The sequence below is a fragment of the Protomyctophum parallelum genome, assembly GCF_964188405.1.
Source record: "Protomyctophum parallelum genome assembly, chromosome: 1".
NCBI lineage: Eukaryota > Metazoa > Chordata > Actinopteri > Myctophiformes > Myctophidae > Protomyctophum > Protomyctophum parallelum.
The window spans coordinates 23131654-23150639 of NC_139697.1; positions in this window are offsets into that span (position 1 = coordinate 23131654).

Consider the following 18986-nt stretch of genomic DNA (forward strand, 5'->3'; position numbering starts at 1 on the left):
ACAGTAGATGTGCAGAGAGGGATGAGCTCCACTGGGGCGATAAAAGCCGGAAAGCTGATTATTTGCCTCCGGGAGACCGTCTCACAGCAGTCTTTGTGCGTATGAGGCATGAAAGCAATTGTGTGTGTGTGTGTGTGTGTGTGTGTGTGTGCACGCCCACGCATGCATATGTGCAATTGTATCATACCAGGAGCACAGAGGGAATTTCATAACTGGAGGAGGACCAATTTGGTGCTAAGCGCGCGCACAATTTTGTGCATTTTCCACGTTCTTTTAACAGTTTCCGTGCTTTGAATGGATTACTCCAGGTTATTGTCGCTGCCATATTCGACATACGCGACTTTTGTTTTATGTGTTTAATCCGCCGTAATGTAAACAAAAAAAAGAAAAATCTTCTTCGCCGCGCAGATAGTTATTAGACGCATCCGTTGTGATGAGAAACCGGAAATCGTCACATGCTGTAGGCTGCTAGGGCTTCTGGGAAATTGAGGCCAATGTAAACGAATGGGGTTCAACGCCTCATGGAGGCGGGTCCTGTGCTGCTTCTCCCGGGTCTAGCAAGATGGCGGGTGGTACGATCTATCATAACAAACGGGGGGAGGTTTTTTCGCTCGATTTTCGCGGATTAAAAGCCCAAATAATTCAGCGTATGCTCTAAAGGTAATATAACAATCTCGGCAGTGAAGGGGGGGTGATTAAAAGTCTGGTAAATCGTTTTCAGCGGTCAAACTGTTAAGGCAAATCTGGAGCCAATCTGAACCAATAAATACTAAAGTGTATACAGATGGACCCCCCCCGCCCCCCCATTGCTCCCATATGTGTATTTAGTGTATGCGTTGCATGTGTGTACAGTATAGTTGCACATGTGTGTGCACATCTGCTTTTAGGTGCGTGCATGCCTACAGTAGCCTATATATGGGTGTATGTGTATGGGCGGCGGTGTGTCTACATGCATCGGTATGGGTGCGTGCGTGTGTGCGTGAGAGAGAGAGAGAAAGAGAGAGAGAGAGAGAAAGAGAGAGACTCAGTCCAGAAACATCCATCTCTACACTTTTCTTTTTACTTGAGTAAAAGTATCAATATCATAACGTAAACGTAAAAGTTGTCACTCCTGTTGTATCCTATACTGACTCACCTGCCTGTGAGGAGCCCCCACCGGGAGGACGTATAGAGCCTTCGTTTTAGTACTCCTGCTGCCCAACACTCATACACCAGCCCGTATGATTACATGCAGTGACAAATATCACCCTTCCCGCCCAGCTTCCCTCCCCCCTGAACACGAGTCAATTGTGTTCGTATTGGCGAAGCCAGATGTACTATATGGTAGTGGCTTCGGTTGTTATCAACACCATTCAATGCAGCCATTATGGACATTTCCACATACTGACGTTGTTGTCAGCCATTGTCCGACGTGGCGTTTGTCGTGTTGTCCGACTATTATACTAACCGTAACGGCTAAATCTAACCCTAAATCTAACCCTAACCTCAGTCTTAAGAGGCAGCAGGCATTTCTCTGGCAGAGGATGGGGGATGACACACAATTACGAAGTGAACACTTATGGTTATAGATGTGACGTGTAAATGGCTCAATTGAAAAACAACATTGCTGTAATTTGCATCAGTTGAGTCCCAGTGTCACATTCTCTCTCCCCCTCAGTCTGTGACTCCACCATGGCCACTCCCACATTCATTTCCACCACACTGCAGTCCCATTTACACACCTGTCTTCAACTCCCTCGTCAGCCACCTGTGAACACTTTGCCAATCAACCTGCTCCTATAAAACTGGACTCTTCACAAACTATCATTGTCAGTTCATAGTTTGTTGTCATGGTTGCTTGTCTGTGGATTCCTGTTTTGACTGCATTGTCATTCTGCAATTGCCTGATTCCTGCCTACTGCTTCCGTGTAAGATCTGCCTTATTCTTTATTAAATACTTTATAGATATCTACTTATCTACTACTTGTTTGTTGTTACTCTGCACTTGGGTTCGACTCTGTCTACATCCATGACACCCAGTTTCAATGTATTGATTTATAAACAGTATGCAGGCAAATGGTTTGGGGTACTTGGACAGTGGTTTATATGAGTTGAGTTGCTTGAAGTAACTTTGACTATCAACTTTATCTGACTAGTGACTTTGTCTGTCTAGTATTGTTTCACTGGGAAAACAGGGTCTCAGCAGCATGTGGTGTTTGTTACAATGGCAAAAGAGCTTGTGGGCTTGTGGGCTCTCTCTCCTTTTATACTGGTTGGTGATTTTATACTGGCCCCACGTGTGTCACAATCTCCACGACACGCCTCCAATCTCTACTGCCACTCCCACCATCCATCATCAGCACTGGAAAACACTAACAGTGGAATATACACAGACCAAAACACCACTAGGACCACATAGGACCGTAACACAGACCTCAAACAGTTTTATGATACCATAGAAAATGTGTATAATTATTTTGGCCACAGCATTAAACGGTGGGCCATGCTGACTGGCATAATTTCCACAGACGATTCATCTCACCCAGGCATGTTGAAGGGATTATGACCTACCCGTTGTTGGTCTTCTAGATATGACTCCCTTGCTGCTATACGCTACAGACATGTGGACTTGATGAAAGCACTGACAGAAATAGCTCTAATGAGCGTGGTGAAGCAGCAGGATTGAAGAAAGCAATGGAAAAATGTAGTTTCATTTTTCTAGTGGTTCTCCACTCTCCAGACAAAAATATTAGTGTTAGTGTAAATGCTGTCTCTAAATTACTCCAAACCAAAGACATGGAAATGCAGAAGGCCTCGAACTTGCTGGAGAATAAGATAAAGGTCTTGTCTGAGTACAGGAATGCTTTTGATGAGGCAAAGACAACAGCACAGACGCTTGCAGACAAATGGGGAGCTCAGAATACCTTAGAAAATACAAGAGTAAGAAGAAAGAAACGTCATTTTGACGAGCTGTGTGAAGATGAGCGACTATCCAATGCAGAAAGCTATTTCAGAGTTAATATTTTCAATGCCAATCTGGACATAATCAACCAGCTGTCCCAAAGATTAATTAGTATGCGCGAGACCTCTCTCATGTTTGAGGATCTGCACCCCATGACCCTCCAGCATGCAGGCGACGATGAGCTATATGAAAAGGCAAAACGTCTATCTGACCACTACAACAGGGACCTAGCAAATGGGACCTTTCCCACTCAACTCCTGTCAATCAGGGTCTGTTTTTGCGAACGCAGTGAGCCACTTACTATGACAGCAAGGGCTGTGTGTCCCGCTGTTACACCACCCGCCCGCCACCAGAGGGCGCAGCTGTAGCACACAGTACACACACACACAGGGCGCAGCTGTAGCACACACACACACACTATGGCGCTCCGTTAGTGCCAGCCTAAACGCAAGACGTGACACGTGACCGCGTTAGATTTTTTTAATGCGTGCGTGCGTGCGTTCTGCGCAAGTGCCACAAAAACCATACAGCATTTGCACTGCGCATGGCCGCGTTGAGTTTTTTTAATCACGCGTGCGTGCGTGCATACGTCCGTTTCGCGCAGTATGGCACCGCTGCTTTGACGCATGCTTTGACGCATGCTTTGTGGCTTGCAGCTCTGCACCGCGTTGCAGAACGCGTTCGCGTTCTGTGTACTGTACTGCATCGCGTCGTGTTGTCGCGTCGTGTAGCCTAAACAATATTTAAAAAATATTAAAAAATATTTAAAAAATATTAATATGAATTATTAATTATCATTATAATAAAAAATATTTAAAAAATGAATAAATAAATATATATATATACATATATAATAATAATAAAAATAATATAATAATAAAAATAATAATAAATAATAATAATAAATAATAATAAATAATAATAATAAATATTAATAAAAAATATTATTATTATTTAAATTAATAATAATAAATAATAATAATAACCGCGCAATCAATCAATCAATCAATCAATCAATCAATCAATCAATCAATCAATCAATCAATCACTCACTCCACACCGAACAGCAACCCGTCTCACTTCTCCCCCCTCTCTCTCTATACCTATGTATCTATTTTTTTTTCTTTCAGTGTGTGTCTGTGTGAGAGTGAGAACGGAGTTCAATGGACTTATCGCCGAAATATAGGTTTTTTGTAGCTCACTTTAGACTGTTAATGTAGCCTACCATTTCCATATCATTCTAATGGATTCCATTTCCAGTGGTGGTGACTGGTGAGTAGCTCCCCGTTTCCTCTGAAGTGAAGCTATGTCCAAGACCCCAAGTATCGTCCCCGTTCGGTGTCCAAAAGAACAAACATAGCCTACATATATATCCATGCACCCGCTCATGGCGTGTCTCGAGCTTAGAGCTTAGAGACAGCTCTGTTATTTTAAATCTGACACATATAACGAGGAGCGCCGCTGCCGCACTGAGGGACGGCGGTTATAATACTAATCATTTTGTAAATCAAATAGCCTGCAGTGGACTGTAACATTGCGTGGTCAGATCATACACTACAGAATTATATGGATCGGTTGGTGACTATATGACGTTGATTAGGTCTAATGATTAGGTTATTCATCGCAGCCATGCTGGGTTTAACGAGATGGCTCAGTGCAACTGTTTTTGTCATGTTGCAGTCTATCGTTTGATAATCCGATTGATTTATAAAACATTTAGCATTATGAACTGAAGCAGAAGCTCATTTGTTGCGCCGCAAAACAGAGGCCAGCCAGCGGTACCGTGACCCGTTCACTTCTCTCTGCCTGCACAGTCAGTAATCCATTCCAAGCCCCCCGCCTCCACTCACACAAGTGAATCGCCATAGCGCAGCCCTCTTCATATAATAAATACATACTTGTAGGCTATATAGCCTACACATTACACAAATAACAGAATTGCTATTTTTATTGTAATAACATGTGTGTGTGTGTGTGTGTGTGTGTGTGTGTGTGTGTGTGTGTGTGTGTGTGTGTGTGTGTGTGTGAACTTCGAGACGAGTTGGTGACAGTGGTTTGTATTTTGATTTGAAATAAATAATGATGAATAGATGTCTACTGTTCATGCTTGTGTGTGTTTTTTTTAGACAATAGACCACTTAGCAATTGCTTTAACTATGAAAGAAATGAAGACGATGAAGGATATCGATGAAATGTATGTTTCACTATATATAAAATATATACCTTGACTCTCCCTCTGAATGAAATTAAAAATCGGGTCCTAATAATTAACCCTAAAAATCTATAGACCTACCCTTAGGTTTAGCTGGAACACACGCTCAGCATCGCGGGGTTAATGGTAGGCCTACTTGGTAACTATACTTAAAAGGTCTACTTTATCCCATCACAACTATAGTGATTTTGCAGCTATTTTCAATGAACAGTATGGTCTATTGTTGATTAATGTGGTCATTTCAATCTAGGCGCCGTAATGCGCAAAATGGAGTCGACCGGTGGCCACTGATGGCCTATTATTCAGTAATAATTAGCATAAGTTATTATTAACGAAAAACATCTAATACTATTTTAAATTGGTCTAGTAAAGTTAGTAACTAATCAGAAGCAGCAACCATTTTGTTTCAAACAACTGTTTGAAAAAACTGCTTGTTTTTCGTTAATAATAATACATGCTAATTATTATTGAACGGTAAGTATGCTGGTATGTACGCTATGGTACACTATAAGCTTGTATATCTGTTTATTTTAAGAATGCGCCGCTGCATTCTGTCAGAATCTCGTGTGTGTGTGTGTGTGTGTGTGTGTGTGTGTGTGTGTGTGTATGTGCACACATGTGTCACACATGATGTGTGCTATATATTTTATAGCTCTAGAGACGCAGAGACAGAGACATATTTATTTAAAATCATCCTGGCACGTAGGCCTATAGACAACGGCGTCAACTCCGCGCAAGAGCCAAAGCACCCGCTGGCAAAATAATAAGCCAATAATAATAAGTTAATATATATAGGCTACTCTAAGGTGGCCACCTGTCGTTATAAACCTTCTGCACTTGCCTATAAAGCCAATGAACGGAGCTCATTTCTCTCTCTCTCTCTCTCTCTCTCTCTCTCTCTTTCTCTCTCTCTCTCTCTCTCTCTCTCCATCTGCCGTGCACATGCAAAGAGCGCATGCAGGTATCCAACTATCCAACATTGATAAACTGGTTCGCTTATATCCGTGCAGTATAACATCAAAGTCCAGTAGGCCTATAGTCCATTTATCGACGATCCAGCAGCACAGTAGCATATACAGTAGGCCTATTAATCATCATCAATGAACATGTGTCAGCCGCTGTTGTCAAACTGCCCCCCCCCCCCCCTATCTGTCTATCTGCATGCTACGACAGACAGACAGACAGACCTGTCAATGCGCTATACGGTGGCCAGGGGGGTGTCATGCAGGGGCGTTATCTTCTTATAACGTCAGGCTTCACTGATATAATATCAGTGAAGCCACCACAGCTCATGAAACATAATAGGCTGCATGGCTAACAGGGCTTAGTGCTTCCTATACCATATCTCTCCTTTCTCTGGCTCTATGACTTATACGCCCATGAAAAATGGAAAATATAAATTGCATTGAGTGTATACCATTTGGAATTATACCAATCGGTTGAGATTTGGCAGATTATAGCCAATGTTAAATATCAACTTTTTGCGCGACGGGCCATTGGGACTGTGGCGGCGGTGTTTTACCTATACTTGTGAGGACCTCTGCTTGGATTCATGGTGAGTGCGCACCGAAAAGTAATTGGAATATATTTTTCTTGCCACATTATAAACAAGTTTACTTTACCTCCTCACTGTCCTCAGTGTTTGGGACGGGATGTAGGCCTGTATCATGTGCTGTCTGCGTGCATATAGCGCTGCGCTCCAGTGAAATTGTCATTGCTTGAGAAAAACGGATAAGGGCTTATTGGTGGGTTTTCCGTAGATATTAAGGACTAGTTAGTCCTTAATATATAACTAGTCCTATATTTCCGTTGTGGAATATATAGAAGTCATGAGAGGCATGAAAGGAGTCATGAGAGTCTCATGACTTCTATATATTCCGCAACGGAATATAGGAATCCAACTCGAGGCTGGTGCATTGTAACCTGACGCTGCCAGACCAATACCGCCCTCATTTGGCAGCGTCAGGTTAGGTGCATTGGGCGGCAGGAGCGACCTTGTGGGTGAGTATATAGGCTGTGTTAAATCGAATGTATTGTAATGTATTATATTTACCAAATTTTCGGTGGGACTTGTGTTGTAGGTGACAAAGGCTATAGCAATGGCTGACTATATTTAGTAACGCCATTGCAGGATCCAGCGACTGCCCAGGAGCGCATGCAGTTCCAAGCTGCGCATATTAAAACCCGTGGTACAGTAGAGCGCTGCATTGGCCTGTTAAAGGGTGAGATGCTTTTGGTCACATGTGTAGTAGCCTAGCTCTTTATTTTCTGACATCATTTATTATTTGTATATTTACGTTTCATGCATTAATTTGTATCAAAGGCAGGTGGATTTGCTTGAGCAGCAATGGGGGCACGCTATATTGTACAAGCCAGTGAAGGCATGCAACATCATATTGTCCTGTGCGGTGTTGCACAATATTGCCGGTCAATGGCGTGCCCCTGGACCTTCAGACCTTCAGCTCCCACCAGATGAGCCGATGCCCATTGACCACACACCGGAAAACCCCTACCCGAGGGTTATAGACAGAGGAGAGAGGACCTCATAAGGCGGTTCTAAAAAAGTAAGTAAAGTATAGCCTACAGTTTGGAATTGGCCCAGATACGTTACACATGTTAAAATGCACTTCACTTTTTTCTCACTTCATTCAAAGATGGTTTAAAAACATTGGCATATAACAGCAAAGGCAACGAATTGAAATATGGGCATGCACCTATAAAGCTCGATGTAAAATCAAGGCATATAGCAAAAAAAGACCCTCGTTTAATAAATACTCTTTGCACAATGTTTACTCCCAAAAAATGTTGTATTTATTCTGCAGTTGCCTGCCGACTCTATCCACACTCGCCGTGAGATTGACTATGGATGTTGTATTTATGTCCCTCAGGGCCTGGACAATGTCACGCTGCCTGGCCAGGACCACGTCGTTGAGCACCGGGCTCGTTCCTGAGCCTGGCGTGGGGGACCGTCCTGCAGGAGCAGAGGGGCGCTGCATGCAGGATCCCGCACCGCTGCTGTGAGCTGGCGCGGCTCACCGCTGCTATAGCCTTCTCTGAAATGACATTGGATTGGCCTATAATAAATAAATATTTCAACCCGTATTTGAATGTGTGAATATTGTACTAATTATATGGTCCAATAATAGGTTTTGGTTACTGGTATATGATATAGGCATGCAGGCTACCTAGTTTAGTTTAAAACATACCTGGCCACCACCAGTCAGCAGCTGAGCCTGGCGGAGCTGGGACGCTTTTTTTCCGTACACATTTTGATATCCGACCACTTCTTCTTGACCTAATGAACGGTATAAATTAGCGCTTTTCCAAAGCTAGGTTATCACATATATATTTATTATTCAAATCTATATTCAAGTACCGTATATTGAAGCATGTCAAACAAACCTCTGCTCTTGTTCTCTCGACTTGGGAGACTCTGTTCACCTGGCTGGTGATGCGAGTCCACACCTTCGTTTTAATTTCATTGCCGACACCACTGTTGGCAACGGCGAATAAAAGTTTGCGGTTTGATTCCACCTCAGTCCATATTGTAAAATGAATTACATTGTCTGTCTGTCTGTCTGTCTGTGCACGCGCGCACGGCATTGCGGTGTTGGAACAGCGGAAAAAAAACTGTGCCAAATGTAGAATATATTATATTTCTTAATTATTTAAATTCCAAAAAATATGAAAAAATATGACTATTGACATACAAATAAAGATGTATGTCAATCATGTAACATGTAAGGATCAAATGACTTAGGCCAATATCTGAATCAAATGACTTAGGCCAATATCTGAACATGTCATTTTAACTTAGGCAATTATAAACGTTATTTAGGCCAAATGACTTCTGCAATAAGTGACTTAGGCAAAATGTTTTATTCCTATTATTTTTAATAGACCATGGTTTAGGGTCAGCCACAGAGTCTTTAAAATAATATCAGAGCACAAAGACATTTGACACTGAATGGGAGTGAATGGTACTGAATGGGACTGAAATTAATTTAATTTAAAAACTATTAATTCAATTCATTTAACAAACTATTAAATCTGCATTCCATGCTTCGGAATATTAGAAAAAATATACAGATATCTATATTATATGTATATATGGCATTATTATTATTATTATTATTTATTTATTACGCACGCACGCGCGCGCGCACGTGCGAACACACACGCTCACGCACACGTACGTGCTGAGCAACATAACGGGCACACGGTCACACATGCGTGTGTGCTGTGAAACACCAATCGTCACGCGCCACGTGTGGCGCGTGACGCTACACATACTAAGCACTGCAGCTCTGCACACCCATGACCGCATCGCATGACGCATGACAAAAAAAACAAACACCAATCGTCACGCGCCACGCGTGCACGCATACTAAGCACTGCAGCTCTGCACACCCATGGCCGCATCGCGTGCGACTGACTGAAAAAATATTGACGCGATATTTGAGAAAAACGCATACACGCGTAAAGGCACGCGTTGCTTGATGCGTGCGTTGATTGATGCGTTACGCATGCCCGCGTTGCGCGTTGCGCGTTGCGCGTTGCGCGTTCCCATTGAAAATGAATGGGGAGATAATTAACACGTTCACACGGAGCAGTGCAGCGCAGCGCAAATCTAACGCGGTCAAGCGACGCGTCTTGTGTTAAGCCTGGCACTAACGGAGCGCCATACACACACACACACACACACACGAGCTGCGTTCGCTTCCCGCGTTTGCGCGTCTTACTTGTAAAGAAGAGATTGCTAAGGAGTCCTCAGTGTTCCAACATGCAAAAATGCTGTTTGTGGATCATCAGTTTATCTGTCCGCTTTATACCGCTGCACCTTGTCAGTGCAGAGAGCGCTCTCCGTGGTGCTGAAACCTTTTTTCCTGTTTCCACTATTCCAGGAATTTCCAGAATTGTAACGTGTGAGAGATGGGATCTGTCACGGGGCAGCCCCTGCCCCTAGACAATATCAAGGACCTTGCAAATAGACCACACAGTTAAGTCAACTTGATCAATTGACAAACAGCTGGACTGGAAGTTGTGTTAGTAATTAACACAATGGTTGAAAGAGTTTTAAATGTTCATTTGTATTTATTGACACTGAAGTTGCATTGGTATGTCTGTCACCTGTCTCCCCTCTGCATTGCTGGCACTCCTCTTTAGATTGGAGGGTGCCAAGTATTGTAGAGGAGGAGGGGTGTTTGTTCCTGTCTGTATTATGTTTGGTCTTGTTTAGGTTAGGTTCTCTAAATGAATTGGACCTGTGAAATAGTTGAGTGTTTGTATATCTTGTATTCCTTTAATGTATATAGTTAGCCGTGTGGCGAGTTAACTAATGACCACTTACTTAATTAGAGGATGGTTTGCCCTACCTTTAAGAGCAGGATTGCTGCAGGTGGAGGCAGTTCAGTCTCACTTGAGGCTAGGTTAGAGACAACAGGGGAGAACTGCCAGCCAGGGAAAAGCCTGTACCAGTTCCTGCTTGTCTCTTGATTGTAGATAGTTTTTCACGTGTTTGTTTTGTTTTATTGGAATGTTGTTTTGGCCAGTATTTTTTTTTTTTTGTACTTTGTCGCTGACTCGCACTGCACTTTCAAGGTAAATAAAAAGCCTTGCCAAGCCGTGTATAACCACGGACATCCCAAGCCGTGTATATCCACGGCTTCCGTGACAATTACCTAAACATGAGAGAGATGTGCCATATATGCGCACGCACGATGATTCCATTCACCTCTCTCTCTCTCTCTCTCCTCACATGACCATGAAATGGAAAGCAAAATACAGCACGATATAGTTTCACATGCGGCTATGCACACACCACGCATAGACTTGTTGGTGTAGGCTACTACGCAATGGCATTTGGCCTGGGTCCTTATTGGTAGGTTAATATCCACAGTTTCTCTGTAGCATCCACAATTAACCTATTGTTCAAGCTTCACACTCCAATACAAATTAAACTATTGGAATAAAGGTTGTAGGCTACACATCAGTGAAATGAACCTCTGGGAAAATCCCTAACTGAGAGTGTAGGGCTGTAGGCCTATAGCAAGCGCACCACAGATCATATAGGCTGCATGGCTAACAGGGCTTGGGCACCCTACCATCTCTCTATATCATTTGATCAAGGCATATTAAAAACATGACTTGTACACCCAATGAAAATATAAACTTCACGGAATATATACCACTTCGAATTATAACAATCGGTTGAAGATTATCTGAATATCGCACAAGTAAAATATCAACTTCTTTGCAACGCCATTGCTGAGCACTGGCAGTGTTTACCTATACTTGTGAGGACCTCTGCTTTTCATGGTGAGTGGGGCACCGACGATCTGCAAGCTCACAACGCACTGCATGTGGACGCGTCACGCAACACTTGGAGCTTGTATATCCACGGCTTGGTGTATATCCACGGATATCCCAAGCCGTGTATATCCACGGATATCCCAAGCCAGAGAGAGGGGGGGGGGGGGGGGGGGGGGGTAAAGTGTCTAGTTATAGTGAGAGTTGAGGGGGCCCAAGGGGGGTCATCAGCCTCTTTTATTTGAGTGTGCTGGGTCGTTTACTACAACAAGAACCACAACAACAGATCCACCTGTTGGTGGCGCTGTAACTGGCCAATGTGAAAAGGGTAGGATATATTCCTCAGCCTAGTATTAAAGTCTGTGAAAGATTCCACGTAAATTGCACACTGCCTTCATGATTTGAGTCATTTTCAAAAATCCACCTGTTGGTGGCGCTCCTGTTCTCCTGTTGAAGTAGACCTATGAAATAATGCAGCACCAATGTGAACTTCCTTTTGTTTTGTTTATTTAAAAAAAACATGTAAAAAAGGCAATTTAAATAAATGTAAGTCACTTTAGCATATGTAATATAACAGAAATGAAATTAATATACGTGTAAATGGCTCAATTGAATAACAACATTGCTGTAATTTGCATCAGTTGAGTCCCAGTTTCAATGTATTGATTTATAAACAGTATGCAGAAGGAGTACATTTAATTCAAACAAAAGTACAACTCAATACAAAAACTGTGGACACTATGATGAAGCATTACACTTGTTTACAATAAGGCCCACCATTTTCAATTCATAAGAACATTTAGAGACTTACAAGTATACACTTCTATATAAAAATCAGGAATGATTGAATGTAATATGTCAGGTATATCAAGTTAGTTTCAGCCTTCTAGTGGAATCTGATATTTCCTCTTGTACTGTGTCTTATGGGTTAAGAATTGCAATTGCACCCGGGAGCAGTATGGGTTAGCGCCCCAGCCTGTGTCTTCCGTGAGGAAGAAGCCCAACAAACCCACGGTGAGGCCTTTAGGAGGGCCATGCAAGCCTCAAGCGGAGTCCCCAAGGGCAAGGTGGAGCCTGCGGAACCGTTGCGGCTTGAGAATCCACCATTCCTGAATAAAGTGCCTGGTGCTGGGAGTCTGGTGCAACGCACAGGTCCTGACCTGGTGAGAGCAGGAGTGGACCTGGTGAGACGTAGGAGGGGCCCGGACAGGTGTCGACCCACAGAGCCTAGTCCTTCCATGTGCCAGAATGGTACCTCCCAGTCCCGGCAGAGTAGTTCAGGAGGAACGGATTGTGTGGCCCTGGTTTTTCCCTAATGGGACTTATCGAGGGTAGCTACTGGGACGTAAGTCGGGACTTGATCACTCCCGGCTGGGTCACCTGAGTGAGGGGTATGATGTTGCGAGACCCGAAACCCGATGACCTTGGGATACATCACTGAGGATATGTCCCAGGTGCATCCATTTATGTGTGTATTTTGTTATATGACATAAGATTCAGGAATACCCCAAAGATGTATAAGTTTGTAGTATAAGGATCCATAATGTAACCTTAACCGATAAACGTAATTCCATTAAACCCGTATCAGTCTTAATCGGCCATGTACAGTAAGTCAGTTTCACGATTTTGCCTACTCGCAGTAGGCAGTATGTGTAAATGTCTTGATTAGAACATACTGGTGATTATCGGTTGATAACATTCAAAGCAGTAAAACTGCAAAAGTACTTACAGTGCAAAAGTAAAAGTACTAAATGCTTTCAAAATGTGTCAAACCTTTACAAATATTTCAGACCTACAGTACTGTACAAGCTCCCATGCGAGCGTGTTGAGCTTGTATTTGCTTAAAGGCTATAAAATATGGTAAGTAACTGGAAACGTAAGTGTTCAAATGAATGCAGTGGAGTAAAACACTATTATATTGGCCTCTGAGATATAGTGGAAAAAAGTATTGAAAATTTCTACTGTACTCAAGTACAGTAAAAGTACTTAAGTACATAGTACTTGTTCCCGGCGGGGACAGTGAGCTCTCCATAACCTCCTGCATGGTCGCTCCCCTGCAGACATTTTCCGTCTCCATCCATGAGCAGAGTGGGATAATAGCAGTGGTGGTGCAGCGGGGAAATGGCTTGGGGTCATGTTCACCGTTGTCTCAGTGGTTTCTGACAGGCAGGGTTTTCTCCCAGCGGTCTGCTTTTGCCCCGCGGTTCAGACAGAGGCTTTGTCATTATGTGAGCGTGTGTGCATGTGTAGTCGTATACACATGTGCATGTGCTGTGTGATGTGTGTGTCTCTCACGTTTTGTTTTGTCTCAGGGCGGTTGAACGTGTACTATTTTCCATATCTGCCTGTGCCTGAATATATCCACTGAAGTGTAAAACAACCGGAGAAGTGTAAAGCTCTGAAACTCTATTATACTTACGATCTACAAGCTTATAGTGTGTGGCATTGCAAGCTTAAAGGTAGTGTATAAGTGATATTGATTTATTTAAAACAAAAAGGTTTTCAGTTAAAAGATTAAAGCTCTACATGATATAGTGTTTGTTCAGTAACAAGGGTTTCTCCAGCTCTTTAATAAACATGAAATACATTTTCAGCTGGGCTGCCAAATTAATCCAATCAGGACAGGAGTACCCATTAACCAGTTTAAAATGTATAGTGTTCCTGTTCCAATAATAATACTATTTATTATTATTATTTATATGTTTTGTATAAAGTGTCTAAATGTTATAATATTGTTACATCATAACAAAGTAGAGGTCTTCACGGACCCACATTAAAAACACATTTCTGTTACTGAACAAATACTACTATAGCAATCTCTCTAGGTCGTCCTCAGACGAGGAATCGTCGCTTCCAGGCATCCCGGTTCTCCATACATCTGGCCAGTTTGTTGGTGCTTTGCACTCCTTTCTTGAGTATACATCCACGTATGTTAATGTGGGACGTCCTCTTGATCGATGCCCATGTGTTGGTTCCCACAGCACCAATTTGCTGGCTGGCAGTTCCTGCATGTCTTTGGCAGTGTCCTGCTACAGCCTCATTCTCCTGGCTGCTATTTTCTGGCTCACCCTTGGAATTCCCTCATACAGGATCTTGTTGGTAAGTATGTGTGCACTCTCTGGGTCGGCTTCAGGGTCCAGCATTCTCTGCCATATAGAAGAACAGACTCTGAGTTTGATTTCATGGGGGGAGGTTGGAGTTCCATACACTGTTCATGCCTTTCAGGGCCCTCAATAAAGTGCCTTCCTCACTTTCAGATCTTGATCTTGGTGGAGTTGACTCATGAGCCCAGATACTTGAAGTCCATGACTTCCTTCAGAGCAGTGCCTTCTGTTGTTGTCAGCGATGTTCCGGTAAGATATTATAGGTGACAACTTCAGTTTTCTTGGCATTCAAGCCGGATTTATTGCTATATTTAAAAACGTTGCATTATAATGAAATGCCCCCAAAATAGGGACACCAGGTTGAAAGTGGCTAAAAATAAGTGTGTTCATGTGTCAGGGCGTGTGTTGGAAAGCTGCTCTGTGCCTGCGTGTGTGTACAGTACGCCGTAGGCGTGCATCTTTGGGAACAGCAGAGGAAAGGATTCAGAATTGTCCTCTGTCAACTAGCAGCTTTAGACTCAATCCTGCTGAGACCATGATGCAGAGGTGTAGTCTCTTTCCAGGCTGTTTTCTTATCCTGCATGGCGACTGCCACGCAGTCTAGCTGTGGTGTTCGCTGTTGGCGTTAGAACTTTTATAGATGAGAAGGAGGAAAGCATATACACTTGATTTAAATGCTTGCCCACTTAAGCCTTAGGCCTACAGTATATACTTCGTTGGACGGTGAAAGGCAACAAAGTATCAGAGCTGTTATTATTGTCTCCACCAGGCTGAAGGCATGGGGAGAGAGTATGTTTTGCACTTCGTCCGTGTGTGTGTGTGTGTCCGTCCGTCCGTCTGTTACAAGCTAATCTCCGGCACCGTTGGCCCAATCCATACAAAACTTTGCACACACACACTCCCTAGATGCTAACGATGAACCTCTGCCCCAAATGTTCCTGAACGGCCTGTTATAGCGCCACCAGGAGGCCGACTTTTGTAAAACACATTTGTTGCTATTATTCCTCCAGATTTTGTATCTCTATAGTCATGTGCTCAAGACAGATCTGTCCGATATTTCATATTCCATCCTAATTGGCTAACATTGGCTTTCAAAATTTGCAGGACTGGCCCGTTTTGAACAAAAAGCCTCAAATCATGAACACAGCGTGCAATTTAAGCAAAATCTTTCACGCACTTTCCTACTAGGCTGAGGAATATATCCCACCCTTTTCACATTGACCTGTTATAGCGCCACCAACAGGTGGATTTTTGCAAATCACGTTTTTGGAAAGAAATCCTCAAATCATCCAATTGCCATGAGAACAAATGGCACCCTTTTCACATTGTCCTATTATAGCGCCACCAGGAGGCCACAACCTGACCTGCCCTGGTGGAGACCTGTGCCCCGAGGGGCACTTTTTCTAGTTGTCACTGTTTTTTTTTAAATGCTACAAAAAGAAAAACAATTCCACATGGATCGAGGCATCCATATGAATGATGTGGCTCCGACGTGGACCTCGATCAATGACATATACTGTATGTGATGCGTGACTTCAATTCAAACATAAATCATAACTAGAACTGCACTCTGTCGAGTGCATACTTGCTTGTTGCACACTAGTAGGCCATAAATGGCCAACTAGTGCGCAAGCAGAGCGCGCAAGTACTTTCGACCAACAGGCAGAGAAACAAGAGTAGCAAATACAACTATTTACATGATGTCTTACGTTGCCATGTAGTGCCCTAAACAAACAATAAAGTCCATGGACTAGAAAGAAAGAAAGAAAGAAAGAAAGAACCTACATAGGGACATTCTTTGCCACCATGCCAATACAGCCACCCTGTCACAACGACTCACAACAAACCTCAGCTACCACGAAACAACGTACATAAACTACTGTCAATCAGTCTTCTATTGAAAATGAACCATTGGAATTGATGACTGTTATGTCAAAGCCCAAAAGCTCTATCTCCAACCAAATGGAAATAGCAAATTCACTCATGGGATTATTGAAGTGATCAAGAGCTACATACACATTTATACTGTAGCCCTGTTACAACAACTGAACTCACATACGGCAGATACAACACAACAGACACACTCTAGATTCACGTGATGACTAGCATTCAACTCCAGAGCCAGAAACAGTGTGATTGCCACCCGGTCAACGGGTCCCAAAATGACAGCAATAGTACTACACCACCCGGTCAACGGGTCCCACAATGACAGCACTAGCACACCAGCTTGAATCACACGCGCATTAAAAACACAAGCAGCAGCCAAGAAGCAAAAAACTAAGTTCATACCTGGAGCCGTCGACTCTTCCACTTGACTTCATAAGTTAGTTGTAGTGATGCCAGGGGAAAACTGTGGCTCTCTCTCCAGTTCATGATGAGACCTCCAGCAGCTTCTCCAGACTCCAGTCATCTCCATCCTCCATACATCTGGCTGGCTAGCTGGCCATGCAGTACTCTCCTCCCAGTATCAATGGCCCCCAACCAGCCTCATTATCCTGGCTGCCTGATCTTCTCACTCAGCCTTGGTCTGGATGTTTCGTACTGTACAAGCATTCTGCTGTAGTGTCGTGGTCAGGGATTTAGAGCATAGGCTCTAGTCTATAGGGTCCAGCATTCAGGGGTTTAGGGCATAGGCTCCATAGGGGCCAGCATTCACAGTATGTCTTGGTCAGGGATTTAGGGCATAGGCTCTATAGGGTCCAGCATTCACAGCATGTCGTGGTCAGGGGTTTAGGGCATAGGCTATAGGTCCAGCATTCACAGCATTTCAGGGCTCTATAGGGTCCAGCATTAACAGCATGTCAGGGCTGAGAAGAAGCTGATCTCGGGGATCTGGGGTCGTCACCCTGGCCCGTGTACCTGTGTCGCAGGTTGAGAGAGAGACCATATAAGCTTTGAGTATAAGTATTGGCTATTTCCCCATATATAAGCCCACAATGGGGGTTGGATTTTTGTGCTAATTCGCATATTTCCATCGATATAAGTAGTAAAGTGTGCCGCTTGGGATACTATTTACATTATGATTTTTTTTGAGCAATGGAAATAAGCAAATTAGCACAACACCCCAATTCCCTATTCAATTCAATTCATTGGGGGTTTATGGTAGGGGAAATAGCCAATAATGCGCTTTTGCAGAAAATAACACCTGGACCTCTTTGGTGGGGACGTAACAACTACAAAGAAAAGTAAGAAAGCCTTCTAGCATGGAATTCTCCTTTAAACCTAGCCGCAATTTGCAACTCTAGATTTTTTTACAATGGGTTGAATCTAGAGTTGCAACAAGCTCCATCCACTTCCTATTCATCATTTCTGGTTTGTGATCTGCTTGTCTTAAACGACATTAAACTCACCAACATTGCAGCTGTAGTCCAAGCTTGAATTATCCTCTTTCAATCTGCCGAGCTTGTTTTTCATAAAAATCCACCGTAGAGATGTTATGAGATACTTTCTGTCAAGACATCCTCTGCAAGTGATTATTTTTCTAAGTGCTGGAGTTTGGAAGCACTCGTCGTACGTCACTGAACGGCCCTGCATTCCACCTGTTTCGAAATTGCACATAATGCAGGAGGCAGCAGCGCGACCCGTTAACAAAAACGAGTGCTTCCAAACTGCAACACTTAGAAAAAGAATCACTTGCAGAGGATGTCTTGACAGAAAGTATCTCATAATATCTATACGGTGGATTTTTATGAAAAACAAGCTCGGCAGATTGAAAGAGGATAATTCAAGCTTGGACTACAGCTGCAATGTTGGTGAGTTTAACGTCGTTTAAGACAAGCAGATCACAAACCAAAAATGATGAATAGGAAGTGGATGGAGCTTGTTGCAACTCTAGATTCATCCTAGCCCTCCAAGCAGAACCCAATGGTACTGAAGTTTCTGACTTTTTGACGACACAGACCATTGGGTCCTGTTCCAGCAGTATCCTGCCACCTGGTACGCGGACATACATAAAACATAAACAACGTGGATAACGCCTGTCTGCGCTCTTTGACGACATTTTCTCGTGTGAGGGCTTCTGAATATGTGAAGTATAAGTACCCATACATGCCGCTGCGAATATATCCTGTGGCGCGGAAGCCGTTAAGTATTTTTAATCTTTGTTTAACCGATTTGGTCGCTTTGATTCTTCTCTTCCTTCCTTGTTTATTGACACCTCATTGTACCGCCTATCTGGCTAGCTAGTGGCGCTATAGCTATGACAGAGCAGATCAGAGGCAGGGAAGTAGCCGCACAAGCCAACCGCACACCGGGAGGCGGTACAATAAACGGTAAACAAACAAGAAGAAATAAAGCGACCAAATCGGTCAAACAAAGATTAAAAATACTTAACGGCTTCCGCGCCACAGGAGATATTCGCAGCGGTTTGTATAGGTACTTATAGTTCACGAATTCAGAATAACTTAAACTAAAAAAGGCC